This window comes from Salvia hispanica, chromosome 3, assembly GCF_029641045.1.
Source record: "Salvia hispanica isolate PSC_SH4W2 chromosome 3, Shi_PSC_v1, whole genome shotgun sequence".
NCBI lineage: Eukaryota > Viridiplantae > Streptophyta > Magnoliopsida > Lamiales > Lamiaceae > Salvia > Salvia hispanica.
This window is the reverse complement of record NC_142694.1, coordinates 47,688,917-47,706,416: the sequence shown is the minus strand read 5'-3', so window position 1 is coordinate 47,706,416 and position 17,500 is coordinate 47,688,917. Positions and strand designations below refer to the sequence as shown.

At 32.6% G+C, this 17,500-nt stretch overlaps 1 pseudogene; it reads left to right on the top strand.

The window, feature by feature from the left end:
* The first annotated feature begins 3,445 nt into the window (after nt 1-3,445).
* LOC125212464 (senescence-specific cysteine protease SAG39 pseudogene) lies at nt 3,446-4,811 on the top strand (annotated as a pseudogene).
* The last annotated feature ends 12,689 nt before the right edge of the window (nt 4,812-17,500 follow it).

The following is a 17,500-nucleotide window of genomic DNA, read 5'->3' as shown; positions in this document are numbered from 1 at the left end:
GGCCATAACCCGAAAACCCGTTCAAACAAACAAGATTAATCGAATTCCGCAAAGGTGAGGACCCCCACCCCTCCCCCCCCCAAAAAAAACAAAAAATATTAAATGGCGATTGATTATAAATTATCTTTAATACCTATGAATACGTATGGATATGTTATCCTTCAAATCATAATATTGGAATGATCAGATAGACAAGCATACCTCTACGGCTCTACCTAAGCATTCATAGAGAGAGGTGAATTCTCTGGCCAAATGCAGCTCTAACATCTCCACCACTTTTATTTTGGAGATTAAGCCCGATTCCATGATCTTCACTGCAGTCTTTCTAGTGGTCACCATCTTTAACTCCTCCAGATTATCCATCCACCTAATCTCTCGAGGGAGGTTCTCCAGATACGGACATTTTTTTATTTGTAATTTCTCAAGCCTCGGCATTGCACCTTTTCCAATTTTAACATCTCTGAGATTCCACGACTCTTCGATGTGCAAGACTTTCAGCTGGGGAAAGCCGTAGGGCATGACCGCCATTTCTCGACCAGTGTATGCATTCCGCAATTTGAGGTATTCTAGCTTGGGCAACATTCCTAGTTGTGGCATGGGATCCTCAACAAGACAACTATTAGCCAACTTCAAGAAAGAAATGTAACGAGGCACATTATTGACACCGGCGAGGCGTCCATCCAATTTAAGTGTAACGAGACAAGACGGAATACCACCGGTGTGCATGCTCTTGAAACGAGACCCTCTTAACGATAGATAGTTAAGCTCCTTCATCTTAGACAAGGCTATCAAGATAGCTCCTATACATGACTCTTCCTCAATCTCAATCCCGAGTTTCCGGAGTTTAGTCGTCAACGGCCACCAGCCAGCACATGTCCAATTCTCAGCTGAGACGTAGGTTAAGCTCTCAAGACCCAAAACAAATAAAAACAAAGGCTCTCGGAAAATGATATTAGTCATGTAGAGGCGACGTAGGCTACTCATTTCCCATATAATATCCGGCACCTCCACCGTACAATTTAGAGCTATATCAAGATCCTCAAGCTTTTTCAAGCACCCCAACAATCGTGGCAACTCTTGTATGTAATTGTTTCTCTATCCCAAGTATCTTAGTTCCACTAACGTGCCGATACTCTCTGGTAATATCTTGATCCCAAAATCTTCCAAGTCGAGTATCTTAAGTAGCTGAAAATTCTGCCAATAAGACGGATGGCATCCAAGTGACCACCTCCACGGAAGAAGAGAGAAACAAGAAGTCTATCATGGTTGTTGGAGTAAACGAGCCTGTCCTTGCTGCAATAGATAGCACGATGGAGCGGACTCTGAGACAATCGGCTGGTTACATTGTTCCTTGCAATCTGAAACCCTAATTCCTCCACTGCTTTTTTGGTGGATAGCTTGTGTAGTAGAGGGTTGACACAAAATCTTTTTATGGGAAAGTCATTCACTTCAATAATGAACTCTTTAACCATTTGAAGACCACTCTACGAAGCAACAATTCCACGTCTTTCTCTAATCCTACCACATGCTCATCATCATCAGCAGCAGCATCACGGCCTTGTGATCTCTGCTTCTCCGCATCATCATCTCCCAATTTGAACATTCGCAGTCTCAATCTAGTGAGGAAAGAGACGTTATCACCCTTGGCGCACAGGGACAGGGCTTCGCGTACCATATTAACAATGTCACATGTGAAATAATACAGGCTGCTCCTATATCCAGATTTAATCTCTCCCAAATAATGCACAGCTCAGTAATTAGCTCTTGTATTTGCACGCTACCGGAATCCGGTGATCTCTCCAGCTTCTGTATCATCCATAAGATGAGGGCTTTCGAAATGTTTGGTGCTACCATGTCATGGTTGGACATGCACTCCCAGAATTCAACAATGTCTTCCCATTCACTCCCACACTCTCTCTTTTCGGCTAACTTCCTTCCCACATCTTTTATAGCTCATGGCAGACCGCACCACGTCTTTCTCAACATCTCTCTTCCCTTTTTCTCCAACTGCTTTGGGAATTTCTGCTCTTGATCGCCATTTAATATTGTTTTCAACAACAATTCCCAACTACTAGCACAATCCAAACAACTTAGATGCTTTCTTCTATACACGGAGTTTGGTTTGTCAGCAGCAATCTACTTCCATTGTCTGCTTTGCTTACACAGGAAGGATGGGAGAATTACTTATCTATTATTATGCAACAAAAATTACATTAAACAATTATTAATACTCCCTCCGTCCCACAAAAGATGTTACATTTGTGTGACGGCACGAGATTATAGGAGGTTTAGGTTTTGTTTTGTGTATTAAATGGAGAGAGAAAATATAATTTTTATATTTATGTGAGAGAGAACTTTTTTCAAAAAGAGAAATGTGACATCTTTTGTGGGACATACTAAAAAGGAAAGTCTGATATCTTTTATGGGACGGAGGGAGTATATATTAATATATATGTTGGGATGCATATCATATTCTAACATTCGAAAATTAGTAAAAGCAAAAGTAGTATATAATGAATTAATGATACAAGAATGAGTTGGGGCAATAAGGTTAAACCCTATTTTAATTGGGCACATAAGTTGGGCCGCCGTTGGCTTAATCGGCTAAATAGGACAAAAAGGTTACATGAATGTAAAAATACCTTTGTAGTATAATTTAATCAATAAAGAAATGTAATTTGAAATTACTATTTAAACCTCGATATGGCAATATATAATATAAAAATATCATTTTCCTTCCACAAATGACAACATCACATCTTTGCATTAAGTGATATGATTTTATAGTGATTATGCACCCAATAAATGTTTTAGGATATCAAATATTAGCATGTAATTAGGTATTTCACGTTTATAGTACTTTTTTTAAGGAAAATAGTGTACAAAAAAGACATTGGAATCACAGTGACTTGGTGATTAGATACAAGGGGTGATATTTATTAAATCAAATAAATGAGGACGAGTCAACTATTTCTCTTATTAATATATTTACAATTTTATTTAGAAAATTACACTTGAATGATCGTCACACATATACTTAACATTCATATTATACATCATATAGTAAATGCAAGTTAATTAATAAATGGTCCATGCATACTCATTATAAATAGGCAATGTTAGTAATTAATGAATTGAAGATATTATGAAATTTAATATAGTATCAATCAGATTTAAATGTGATACATGTAACATCTCATGGTAAATCTACTCAATTAATGTTCTAAATAAATTTCATATAATTACAGAATCTACATTGTATAGCTCTATATATATGCAATACGAACCTTTCACAAAACATCACACTAGTCAATATCTCGTAGTGTCTTTCAGTAAAAATTGTTATTATGCAGCTATTTTGTTTGTTTTGGGTACATCATGTTATCACGTAGCATCATCATTGTCTTATAGTGAGGAAAGCATGTCTATAAAACATGAGAAATGGATGGCTGAACATGGATTCTCATATGAGAACGAGAGAGTAAAGGAAACAAGGTATAAGATATTTAAAGATAATGTGATGCACATTGAGAGGCATAATAAAAAAGGTAAACACACGTACAAGCTTGGGATAAATAAATTTGCAGATCTAACGAATGAAGAGTTCTTGGCAAAGTATGCAAGAAGTTCTGTGCCATCATTTAAGGCAACATCAAATCAATCATCTTTTGAATACAAAGGTATGAAACACGTGCCACATCGTCTTGACTGGAGAGATTACAATGTCGTCACAGCTATAGAGAATCAAGTAGTGAATCAAGGAGAATGTGGTTAGCTCTCTAACTCGACAATCTATTGTCTATAATGCAATATATTTTAATATAAATTTGGGATAATTATGAGAACTCTATAATGCAGTTACAAGCTATTTACTGCACTAAATTTACTCTTAGCAAAATTAATCTGCAAAGTTCTCATAATTATCTTATTGTTATTTGAACCACATCCTATATATGCGTGTCATGTGTTTCTGTTTGACAAAATAAATTCTTCCTCTTTGATCAATCGGTGTTGAAAACAATTATTTTCCACTAAGGTTACTATATTTTCAAATGTTTGTAGTGTAGATAATTTTCTCCAGTTACGTTGAATTTGTTTTCGTATGCGAGGTCTTTTCCTTCATTTCTCTATAATTGGCATGATAACATTCAAGTTTTTTCCATTCTTTTCTTATGTATGGCTCATATCTTTAAGATGAATTTGCACATTTTTTATTATGATCTTAAAATACAGGTTGTTGTTGGGCATTCTCTGCTGTTGCTGCCATTGAAAGCATAGTAGCAATCCGATCGGGCAAGCTAACTCAATTATCAGAGCAACATATTTTGGATTGCAACTACGAGCATGATGGCTGCGATGGCGGAACAATAGATCATGCTTTCGAATTCGTTAGGAAAAATGGTGGTCTTGCATCTGATATCGATTATCCTTACACTGCAATTCAAGGAAAATGTTCCAATAACAAACCATCATCTCTTTCCATAAACATCACTGGCTTTAGTGCTGTTCCTCCAAATAATGAGAAAGCATTGTTAAAGACAGTAGCTAACCAACCTATCGCGGTTTACATTGACGCAAGTACTTTGCGATTTTATAAGTCTGGAGTTTTGACAGGGAAGTGTGGAACAAGATTAAATCATGGGGTTGTAATAGTTGGTTATGGCAAAGAAGATGGGGTGAAGTTTTGGTTGGTCAAGAATTCGTGGGGAACAGGATGGGGAGAGAATGGATATATAAAACTGAAGAGAAAAGTACATGCTAAAGAAGGCATGTGTGGTATTGCAATGATTCCTGTTTATCCAAATGTATGATTTTTCTACACTTAACTGGTGTTAGGGCGATCGAGAATGTAGAATTATTTTTTATATTTGAGTCGTACAAGCCCTTTTAATATGTAGTAAAATTTATCATTTACAATAAGATTCATATTTATTGCATCCACTTAAGTTGCAGTTATTCCGTTGAGTTTTTGGCATATCTAAAACTTATAACAAGATGTTTGATCATGGCTTGCATGAACTGGGAGAAACAGGTTGTCGTTTCTTCTTCATCTTCGTCTTCAAAATATTTCGAGGCGTGAGGATTTAGCATATCTAAAACTTCTAACTAGCAGTTTGATTACTCGCATAGGAAAACAAATTCAAATCCTATATATGCGTGAGGATTTTACTTCAAATTTTAAAATCTCATAACTTTGATTTTTTAAAGAAAATTGACTACAAACTTTTAGAAATACAAACTTTAGCTCGAATTTGATACAAAATTGAATTAGTTCGAATTTAATAGAAAAAAATTACTAAAACATTTTAGAAATAAAAAATTCATAAGTTATAACATCCATCATTCATAGGTCATGTTTGGTTATTAGATAGAATTATACCTAGATTCAATATTCTTGGATAAGGAAAGATTAAATCATGCATAAAAGATAGGTGTTCGAGTAATGTGATAATATTCATACAAACATACCCAAATTTGCAAATTTACGAAAATTACTTTGGGTACCCGGATACATCACTAGTGTATCCATTAATGTTTACTCGCTCACATTTTATTTTCTTCCATTAGACACGTTTTAATGTATCCATTACTAATTGCAGCGGTAATGAACTCCTCTACCACTGCAAACACTCAAGCCCAATGCCGATCAACGACGTCCTTAAACTTTTATATACTAATTACTTACTTTTTGTTTATTCAATTCTTTTAAGTATTCTAATACGGATTTCACAATATGACTCTAACGCACACATCTTTATTTTTTTGGTTTTATTATATCTTATGCATTTTTTTATTTTTCATTTTTCGGTTTTTTTTTTTAATATCCTAATATGCATTTTTGCTAAATTTCACGGGAAAAATGTTTGCTGGATCAGGTAATCTATTAAATTTTAGTAAGTATGATTTTAATTATTCACTAATTTTAATATTTAAAAAAAACCAAGATAGTATCATATTAATGATATTAGCTACTATTATGGTATTTTTATTTCTTGACGTTTCAGCATAACTGAAATAAATAATTTGTGCTAGTTTGTTGTTTTATTTTTAGTGAAGTGTGCAAATGGTCCTTAAACTTTAAAATTATCATAATTAGTCACATTCATAACAATTTTCACTATTCATCACAATTTTGGAAAAATGAAAAATAGAGAACGGGCTAGTAATAGAATTAAATATAGGCAATGAAAGAATTTATTTACTTCGAAATAGTAGTTGAATAATCAGTATTTATGGATGATTACCAATTATTTATTGAATGTTAGAGAGGTTTAATGAGGAGTATTCAAATTTGTATATTTAGTGTAAATTAATTTACAAATCCAACTTAGATATGAAATTTATGATGCAAACAGAAGGAAAAAGGTGACATACGTAATTAGTCCATATACATAAACATTATAAAATACAAGCCTCCACCTCCACCTCCAGCCCTCCTCCTCCACCTCCTACAGCATACATACACACTCAAAATTAAAACATAAGTAGATGCTAAATGGGTAAACAAGTACCCTTGATTGAATGGGGAAAAGGAAAAAAAAAGGAGCGGTGGAGGTCGACGAATGGTGGGGGGATCACGGCACGGGAGCCAGAGGACGACAGCCCCTGGACGGCGACGGGCAGAAACCCGAGCGGGTGGGGGAGTGATCGTGCTTTGGAGATTGTGAGGCATGAGAGCAGGAGGAAAAGAAGGATGATACGAAGATTCATCATTTTTCGATGGTGGAGGTGGTCTGTTAAATGAGACTATTTATATACATGCACCTCCTCATATAATACTAATTTAATTTGTGAATTAAGAATAACTCAATACATAGCATTTTCAAAACAATATATTGTTATTCACTACAATAATTATTCATGTACTAATTTCATTCACATGGCCGCTTCCTAATTACCAATATTGAGCTAAAATACACAAGTCATACTTTAGTACTCTCCATAAAGTTAAAAACCCCATAAAATGAAAAACAATTAAATCATGGGGAGGCATCCAATGCTCCATTTTAAAATCTTAACAAACTTTTACTATGGTAGGTATGTCCTCTTCTTTGTTTGTGTTTGGTCTATTAGTATTACTCTCCATTGGATATATATGAGATAAAATAGACAACAATAGTTATTTAGCATTTGTATAGATGATAAATTGTGTATGATATAATTTTAATTAAAGTTCGACACCCACCCACCATTTGGTGGTGCCAATCACAAAAACATACATATATAATACTAAATATTTATAAAAATCATTAATACTTTACTATTTTCGGTTATCCCTCCATTTCTAAGCCCTATTATGTAAATAAACTTATAGTAAATGTGTGTTCTTTTTTCTATTTCAAACTAAACATTCAGCTAAGACAGACACATATTTTTTCAGGGGTACATAAAAAAAATGATATGTCAGAAAAATGAAATAGTGTACAATTTTAATTAAAGTTCATTATATGTCACAAAAATGAGATCACAATAATTATTCATGTACTAGTTTCATTGACATGACCGGTTCCTAACTTATAAAAATCATTAATACTTTACTTACTACTTTTGGTTATCCCTCTATTTCTATGCCCAATTAAGTAAGCAAACTTTTAGTAAATGTGTTTTCTTTTTTTGTGATATATTTACAGCTAGCTCGATGGTGGAATGACTATCCATATTATCTATCCATCACAATAATTCATGTACTAATTTTATTTATACTCCATTAGTATTGCATGCCTTTCAATGCAATTAAATCATATTTAGTGGCTTGCAAACGCGTCTCCATAGCTGAGTTATTAATAAAATTAAAATAATAGTATGATTTTTAATAGCGGTCAAATGAGGTAAAACTGATATTCAAATAGCATTTATAATTAAAATAATTGTAATATGATAGCATTCACATTTTCTTTGATTGAATTCATAAGTTCTCTGCTAATTTTGATGTTAAATTACTTCCGATCATCATTCGAATTATTATGAATATCTAGTCTAATTAAATATTTGACATTGATTCAATTTATTTAGTTTCCAGCTGACAACTGGCTAATATTCTTGTTAATACTGCATAAATAAGGAGTATTACTCCTTTATCCATTCACAATAAATATGGATTTCAACAAATTTTTCCATTTATTATTCTAAATTGATTCAATCTGTATATACAAGCCCCACTGCCCCATAAGTATGTAGATTGATGGTGGTGGCTTGGTTGTTGCATAGAATAAATGCTTCTCCATTGTACTGAAACGGACCTTACAAGTAAAAGCTCAGTAATAGTTAAATCCTGTCAGACAGAATGGCTTCATCCCTTGTTTGTGAATGCTAATTTAATTTGAAGATGGGGATGGAGTCTGTAGTCTTATTACATCTTATACCAATACCTCTAATCTCACTCAGTTTTCACTTTTCTACGCTATCGGAGAGAGAAAAATTACCCAAATGCGTCTCTTTCCAGCAGCCAGGCTTTGTGTTGAATGTAATTAAGTTGGTTTGATAATAAAATAATTTATTACCCATAAATAATGATCATTTAAAAATCAAAATTTAATCATCATATTAGATGCACTGGAAATATCTTAAGATTCTCTGTTTGTGTTTGGTGCCTATTACTCTCTTCCTTTTCCAGTTGAAAATATATTGTGATCACAACAATTGATGCATGTGATTAATGTGCTTCCTTTTCCACTTCAGATAGGGTTTCACTATTTTTTATTATTTCCTTCACCAAACTTCTTGTCTTGTCTTTACTCTTGTTTCTTACGGGTAGCCGGCATTGGGTACCCGCACACCCGACCCAGTACCCGTCGAGTATTGGGTACTCACTATCCGACGGAAATGGATAACGGATCGGGATCAGGTAATCATATTTTTAGTTTTGCGGGTATCATGGTACAAGATACCCGATTATCCCGAAAATTACCCAATTTTAGTTTAGTACTCCCTTCGTCCCACAAAAGATGTCACACTTGTGGGACGACACGAGATTTTAAGAGGTTTTGTTTTGTGTGTTAAATGAAGAGAGAAAATATAATTTTTATATTCATGTGAGAAAGAACTTTTTCCAAAAAAGAAAATATGACATCTTTTGTGGGACAAACTAAAAAGGAAAGTGTGATATCTTTTGTGGGACAGAGGGAGTATTTTATAATTTTTAATATTAATATAATTTTAAAATTATCTCGGCCAATAACTCAGATTTCAATATATAATGTTTGTCTTTTTTCCTGTATTATGAGTAAAGCGTGTTTTTCAGTGTACAAATACCAATATTATATATGCAGTAGCATATGTATTCTATTAATTTATACATTAGCATATACTACACAAACATATGCATTATAAATACAGTGGCATATACATTACTTAGTGGCATATACATTAGTTATAAACTGCGGAGGTTCAATGTCTAATGAATTTGTAGACTTTTTTATGGTTATAATTACAATTGCATCAAAATACTAACATTATTAATCAACAAATTGAGAATAGCGCAAATAATAATAATAATAATAACAAAAAGATTTTCAAAACAAAACAAAAAAATTTGGGTCGGGTCGGGTTGGGTACCCGCCGTGTCGGAAGCGGGATACCCGACTCGAGTATCGGGACAATAATTTCAGCCGAAATCGAGTGCGGATACTCGGCTCGTCGGGTGCAGGTACTCGCAATACCTGTTTCAACACCCCTATGTGTGACGTGTGTGTGTGTGAATATTTGGAATTCCACTACTTTTGATATGGAATTCCAATTGTGGAATTGAAGGATTTGGAATTCCAAATCCAAGAATTTTTCTAATACCAAACACTTGATTTGAAATTGAAGGCTTCAATTTCAATTATACACCTCCAATTTTGTGTACTAAACAAAGCCTAACTGTATTATTCCAATTCCAAATCCAAGAATTTTTCTAATACCAAACACTTGATTTGAAATTGAAGGCTTCAATTTCAATTATACACCTCCAATTTTGTGTACTAAACAAAGCCTAACTGTATTATTCCAATTCCAAATCCAAGAAATTTTCTAATACCAAACACTTGATTTAAAATTGAAGGCTTCAATTTCAATTATACACCTCCAATTTTGTGTACTAAACAGAGCCTAATTGTATTGATCAAATGGCCAAAGACGCTACGGAAATGCATCTTTGCGGCGGTGAAGTTGAACTCATTGATGAGAGGAGAGAGCCACCAATATTCATAACCAGTTTTGCTCTAATAATAATTGACAATTTCTCTATCTATCAACAATATCAAATAAAAGATCATGTCTACGTGTAGTAAAAGTATTTGAATATTTTTTATAAATTATCACCGATTTATATTGTCTTCGTATTTCCAAAGCAATATTTATTACTCCCTCCGTCCCACACTACTCGCACTTTTCATTTTAGGCCGTAAATTTGAGATTAATTTTTTTGTGTAATTAAATTAGAATTTTAAGTGTAATGAGACGTCACTTAATAAATGACCTCTTAACTTAAACTAACATATTAATTAAATGCATTAATTCTAACTTAAACTATAAATAATGTAAGGAGTTTGTGACGTGCCGAAAAGTAAAAGTGCAAGTAACATGGGACGGAGGGAGTATAATTTAATTTCACTTACACTTCCTGTATCATATGACCTTAATTTCCCCTTTAATTTTGATCTCGTCATAATTATTTCAAATAATGATCATTTACAAGCTCAAATTCATCTTCTTTCATGTATATACAATTAAAGTTAGGTCCATGATCAATTGAGATTTTTTAGAGTAATTGAGAAATGAGATGCAATATCAGCCACTCATTTTTATTAAATGAGTGGTCCAGATTTTGACACACAAAAAATATTTTTAGATTAATTTATTATGAAAGGACATGGTGGTAAATTTTTTTATCTAACAACTCTCTTCTCCCTTCCCAAAGCCAGCCCGCAACTCTCTCCACCTCTATCTCTCCGGTCTCCACACGCCCCTGTATCTCTCTCTAGAGATCAATCCGCCAACGATTCTGTCTGGATTCATTTGTTCTTTGTTTTTCAGATTTTAAATTTTTGAGTTAAAAATGGCGCAGAGGACGGAGAAGGAGGAGACGGAGTTCAAGGTCGTACGGCGTGGCTGGAAACTCCTCCGACGCTAATAATCTCTGTCAGAAGTGTTTCAACGCAACCGCAGCGGCATCAAGCTCCGTCGGTGCCGTGGCGAAGCCGTTGAATCACGTTTTGTTGGAGAAATCCTTCAGATCTAGCTCGTTTCTGCCAGAGAGGAGGCTCGCTTCTGCTGCGACGAACCGAGATCTGAAGAGAGAGGCCTCCGTAGCTGCGATTCCGATGAAGAGAGAAGTTAATCTTGTACTCCGACGGTGGCGATTTTATCATGTCCTGATTCAAATTAAACAATGATTTTTTAGTAATTGATGACTGAATCGTGGATCGGAGAAGGTGAAATGCTGAAATTCAAGTACCTGAATCTCGATTAGGATTAATGAGTAGGAGTAGGCGAAGGCTATGGCGCCGAGAGCTTGGAAGCTTCTCCAGATCTTCTGTGTTTCGCCGATTGTTTGGACTCCGACGACTATTCTGATGTTTATTCCGGTCATACTCCCCATCACTTTCCCGGATTCTGATCGGAAAATGAAAATGTTGTTAATTAATTGACTAGTTAGGGTTTCAAATTGGGGGGAAATCGAAAATCAGCTGCAATTTTTTTAATTATATCATAATCAAAAATCACCTGCAATTAATTGACTAATTCATGTCAACAGGACACATATAATGTCAACCACATATATGTAAAACATTGTTGTTGACATGAATTATATGTAAAACGTTGTTGTTGACATAAATAATATACGTCGTTGACATGAAAATATACAGCACACATATAATGTCAACCACATATATGCAAAACATTGTTGTTGACATGAATTATATGTAAAACGTTGTTGTTGACATAAATAATATACGTCGTTGACATGAAAATATTTGTTTTTTACATTAATTATTTGTAAAATGTTATTGTTGACATAATAATTGACATAAATAAAGTTTGTTGTTGACATCGTAGTTGACATAAATAACGTTTGTTGTTGACATCGTAGTTGACATAATGTCTCTGTAGTTGATATCGTGCGAAAATGACAATTATACCCCCTAGTTGACATAAGTAACGTTTGTTGTTAGTTGTTGACATTTTAATACGAGTTGTTGACATTCGATATTCTCGGTATTGATATGTGAATAGTAAGTGTTATTTGTTAGTTGTTGACATTTTCATACGAGTTGTTGACATTCGATATTCTCGGTATTGATATGTGAATTGTGAGTGTTATTTGTTAGTTGTTGACATTTTAATACGAATTGTTGCGTATTGATATGTGAATTGTGAGTGTTATTTTTTAGTTGTTGACATTTTAATAAGTGTTATTTTATTGAATGTTGAAGATTTGAATGTTGAAGATTTGAAGATTTGAATTTTGAAGAGATTTGAAGATTTGAATGTTGAAGATTTGAAGATTCGAAGATTTGAATGTTGAAGATTTGAAGATTTGAAGATATGAATGTTGAAGATTTGAAGATTTGAAGATTTGAATGTTGAAGATTTGAAGATTTGAAGACTTTGCAGCTAGAGTTTTAGAGAGATTTTAGAAAATGATTTCAAACACAATTTAATGAAAAGACAATTATATCCCCTTGTTGACATAATATGGTATTTGTTGACATTTTGTTAATCTTGTGGATTAGTGGCCCATATTGCATCTCATTTCTCAATTTAGCTAAATAATCTCAACCTAACAAGACCCATTAAAGTTATGTATATAGTCGATCATTGAAACTAGAACGAGGCACACTTCAGATCATCTCCAACCATACTAAATAAATGAGTTTTGGTGTAGAAATCTTCTCTAATCATACGCCAAACTCAAACCCATTTTTGGTGTTTTTTGTGAAACAACACCAAATATGATGTTACTGCAAAAAATTTGTGAGACAAAAACCCAAAAATGGTGTAAATTTCGAATTTGGTGTAAATGGTTGGAGTAAAACTACTTTTCATTATGACACATACTCAAAAATAGGTTTGAATTTGGTATAAATGGTTGGAGATGGTCTCATACTCTGTTCATATGTTGGAGGACTTACTGGATAATACTTAATAGCAATGATTGAATTAGTTCAAATACACTCTTTTTCCACAAATTTAGGAGTATACCTATCACTAAAGTCGCCTATTGTGTTTTGTGTAACACATTTTTTGAATTCAATCTAACATACTACATTATCTACTATTTATTTAATGAAATAGACACATCAATCTTGATTATGATCTATTTATATTATGAGATCTATTTAAAATCCAAAGCTATGTAAATCAATCGGTTTGCGTTAAAATGACAATCCCTCTTAAAATGACACCATGACACCACTTATACATCAATATTATAAACGCCACACAGCAATCTATAGATTGTTGTATAGCGTGTTGGATATTGCTGGCCAAAAAAAATTGTTGTATAGTGTACAAAATATTGCTGGCCGTCTTTTTCAGATTTTTTTTTTTGCCACGTGGCAGCTTATTATTCGTCCACGTGTACAAATGATTGACTAGAAATGATGGTATAGTGTTATTTTAAGAGGTGGTGGCACCTAACACTCCCCAATCTATATATTCTTATAATTAATTTGACACTACAATTACAATTCTCGTTTCTCGTTTAATCTTAGTTACATTACATGAAAAGGCACATAGAGTAAAATTCAATTTTCTAATTTAGTAAGTAATCCCAATTTTTAGCTATGGCCTCTAATGCTTGTTTAAATGGAATACACCATATTCAATCCTCTGTCTAGCAAATCAACCTGTTTACTTATTTTACCTTTAATTTTATACATGAAATTGATTAAGGAATGAATCTAATGCTAAGAACCCAAAGTTTAGCGAATTCTCAGTACTACTTTGCCGAATTCGATTAAATCACATGCGTTATAGGGCTTAATTTAAATCGCACTGGAACATTCCTCGTAATTGTATATATTTTACCAATAATTAATTCATAATAAATGTGACTTTCGCATCATTTTTGGTAACTCATATTTGTGTGGCTAAGAAAATTATTTCACTTTAATAATTTACGTATATTTCAAAATATTACTCCATTAAACTTTAAAATTTGTCAAATGGAGTATTAGATTTTATTTTAAGGTAGAGGACAAAGAAATTACATAAAAAAAAGTTTTATATAATTTAATAATGCAAAAAAATATGAATCTTATTCGAAATTATAAGTTTTACCTATCAAAATGACACAACTTAAACATGGAAAATAATTATGCATTCTTGTCCACTCTAACACCTGTTAACCTTAGAACAATTATAGAATAGGGTAACAGACAAACATTGCAATACCACACCGTCACACGTACCTTCTTTAGCATTTATATTTCTTTGCAGTTTCATATATCCATTCTCTCCTCATTCTATTCCTCACCAATTCTTGAGCCACCAAAACTTAACCCTATCTTCTTCGCCATAACTAGGGGTGAGCAAAAAAACCGAACACCGAATATCTGAACCGAACCAAACCGAAATTTAAAAATTCGATTCGGTTTTCTAGGCTTTCCAGTTCGGTTCGGTTTTGAAAATTAAAAAATTTTGGTTTTTCGGTTCGGTTCGGAGGAACAAAAAAACCGAATAACCGAATTTATTTTAATTTATACTATATATATATATAGGGATGTAATCAATTGCTAACTAATTACCAATCCCAAATTGAGACCAATTTTCAACCATTAGATTAGAAGATCTTGTGGTTAATATGATGCCAAGTGTAATATATTTTAAATTTAAATAATTATTAATTAAATTAAAAGGGTATTAATGTCAAATCCTATATGTAGTAATTATAACTAACTACTTTCTCTCTCCTTTAAATTTACGTAACTCTCTCAATTTAAATTATTTTTTCGCAAAAAATATATCAAATTAAAGATAATTTAATAAGGATTCCAACGAGATCTCAATTGCATATGTTCCGACGATGTTCGGGTGATGAAATTTGATAAATTATATTTCAATTTTCGTACATGTTGATAAACAGCTATTTTCAACAAATGCAACAAAAAATCTCAATATATTGTAGGCAAAATCTCAATATTATGCATGTCCAATCTCAATAAAAATGTGTTGATATTCCAATGTCATATTGTTGATATTTGTAATACACAATGTTAATATAAAAAAACACTCACGAAAATTATCATATGATAACATAATGACGATATTACCCTTTTGTTGATATTTTGTCTACTATTTATTGAGATTTTGTGAGCTTTAATCTCATCCACTCATTTTAAAATCCAAGGGTGGAGATTTAGTCTTGATTTTGAATTAGGGTGCTAAAAGCATTAGAATAGGACCCTATATATATATATAGAGAGAGAGAGAGTTGTGATCAATGTCGAACCCTTCTTAAAGACCAAACTAGAGACCAAATTTGGGCCACTCATTTTTCTTTATCTTATGGTTATGATTAATTTAGAATTAATTTAATATTTTATTAAATAAAAACGTTTTTAATTTATTTTTTATAAAAAAAATTAATTTTTTTTAACTTAACTTTTTATTCTTTCCATCCTTTAAACATAAAAACTTTTTAAAAAAATATACTCCCTCCGTCCCATTGAAGATGACCTACTTTCCTTTTTGGTTTATCCCAACTAAGATGACTCATTACTTAAAATGGAAACACCTTTATCTCTACTTTATTCCCTCTCTCTTACTTTACTCTCTCCTCTTAACACACAAAATATAACTGCATAAAATTCCGTGCCACCTAAGAAATGGGTCATCTTCCTTGGGACGGAGGGAGTAAATTTTAATGCAAGACTGATAAGAAAGAGAGATAAAAAATATAATTAAAGTATTGTTGAGTTAAGAATGCTTCTCTACTATTATTGTTGGTATCATGTATTAAGATTTATATCGTTTTATAAGTATCTATTTTTGTGGAATTGAGAAAGTGTTAAACCTATGAGTTGGATACAGAATAAAGAGCGCGAAATCAAGATGTGAAATGTGTCAAAACTCTTAACATAGGCAATTTGTGCCTTACTATGTAAACTCAAAAGACAAAAACTGAAAACCATTTTCAATCTATGATATTCTCCTATTCCAATTAAATTGAGACAAAATTTTTAGGTATGAAAATTAAGAAATTGTGTTGAAAAATAAGTAGGAGAAATAAAGAGAAAGTAAAGTAGATGACAAAATAAAGTAGGAGTGATTAGATGTTTTATTTTTTTGTCCAAGCGGGAAATGACACAACTTAATTTGAACATTCCAAAAGGAATACAATTCAACTTAGTTGAGACTTAGAACGGAAGGAGCATTATTTATTCAACTAGTCCCATCTGCCGGGGGTTCTCGATTTATTATATTTCTAGTGGAGTAGTACTCATATTTGGTACGGTAGATAACTCCTCTATGAATGAAATTCTATGAGCAAAAATGATTTTTCTGTTCATAAAACTTTTTACATAGATGAGTTATCTATCCTACCAAACATGCACTTTAAGTTTGAATAATCAACCTCCTATTTACTAATGATCAATTTTTTTCATAGAATTTCATTCATAGAGGAGTTATCTACCCTATCAAACATGCGCCTTAAGTTTGAGTTATCAACCTCTCTGTTTACTAATTAGCCATTATTTTAAATTTATTAAATTCGAACATCTAACACGTTACGCTTACACTACATAAGCGAAGTAATCCAGTTATTACTGATTACATAGCAGAGAAATATATCAAGATTTGACGATGGCTATAGAATTCGGGCTTTTATCGAGAGCACCAGCTTATAGGTAGGAGTATAACTTATATGAAATGTTATTTGTGTGTACATGTGTGTGATGTGTGTGCTATGAATATTTGTATTGAAGGAATCGACCAAATCAATTTCAAAATCAAATACTTTTGAGATACCTCTATATTAGTCCTCCTTATTCGGCGGCCTCCGGTTCTAATTGGACCGGTTGATCGGTTCCGATTTGGAACCGGCCGATTAAGAACCAGTCGATTCCGGTTCCGAACCAGAACCAATGTGTAATTTTAATCTGATTTTTTTTATAATTTTAAATTGTTCAATACTAAAAAAATAATAATTCAACGTCTAGAAATATAACAAATAATACCTAAAAATTCAAATAAATACACAAAAAATACAAACCAGCAATACAATAATATTCATATATGGATAAGAGAGATGTTAGCAATTTTTTTAATACAAAAATAAGAATTCTAAACTTTATCAATTTAAAAAAAAAAATAGTTTTAAAATTGAATTCTATTTTCCCTTTTTTGGCTAAACAAATATGCATTGGAATTTCCAATACTAATTGTTCTTGTTGTGACTTTTTTTATTTATAACGGAACAGTTAATAATTTATTCACAAATAGATTAAAATCGTATGTTAAATGAATTGTTACATACATTTGTTATAAAATTAAATTTCTATCATATGAAATG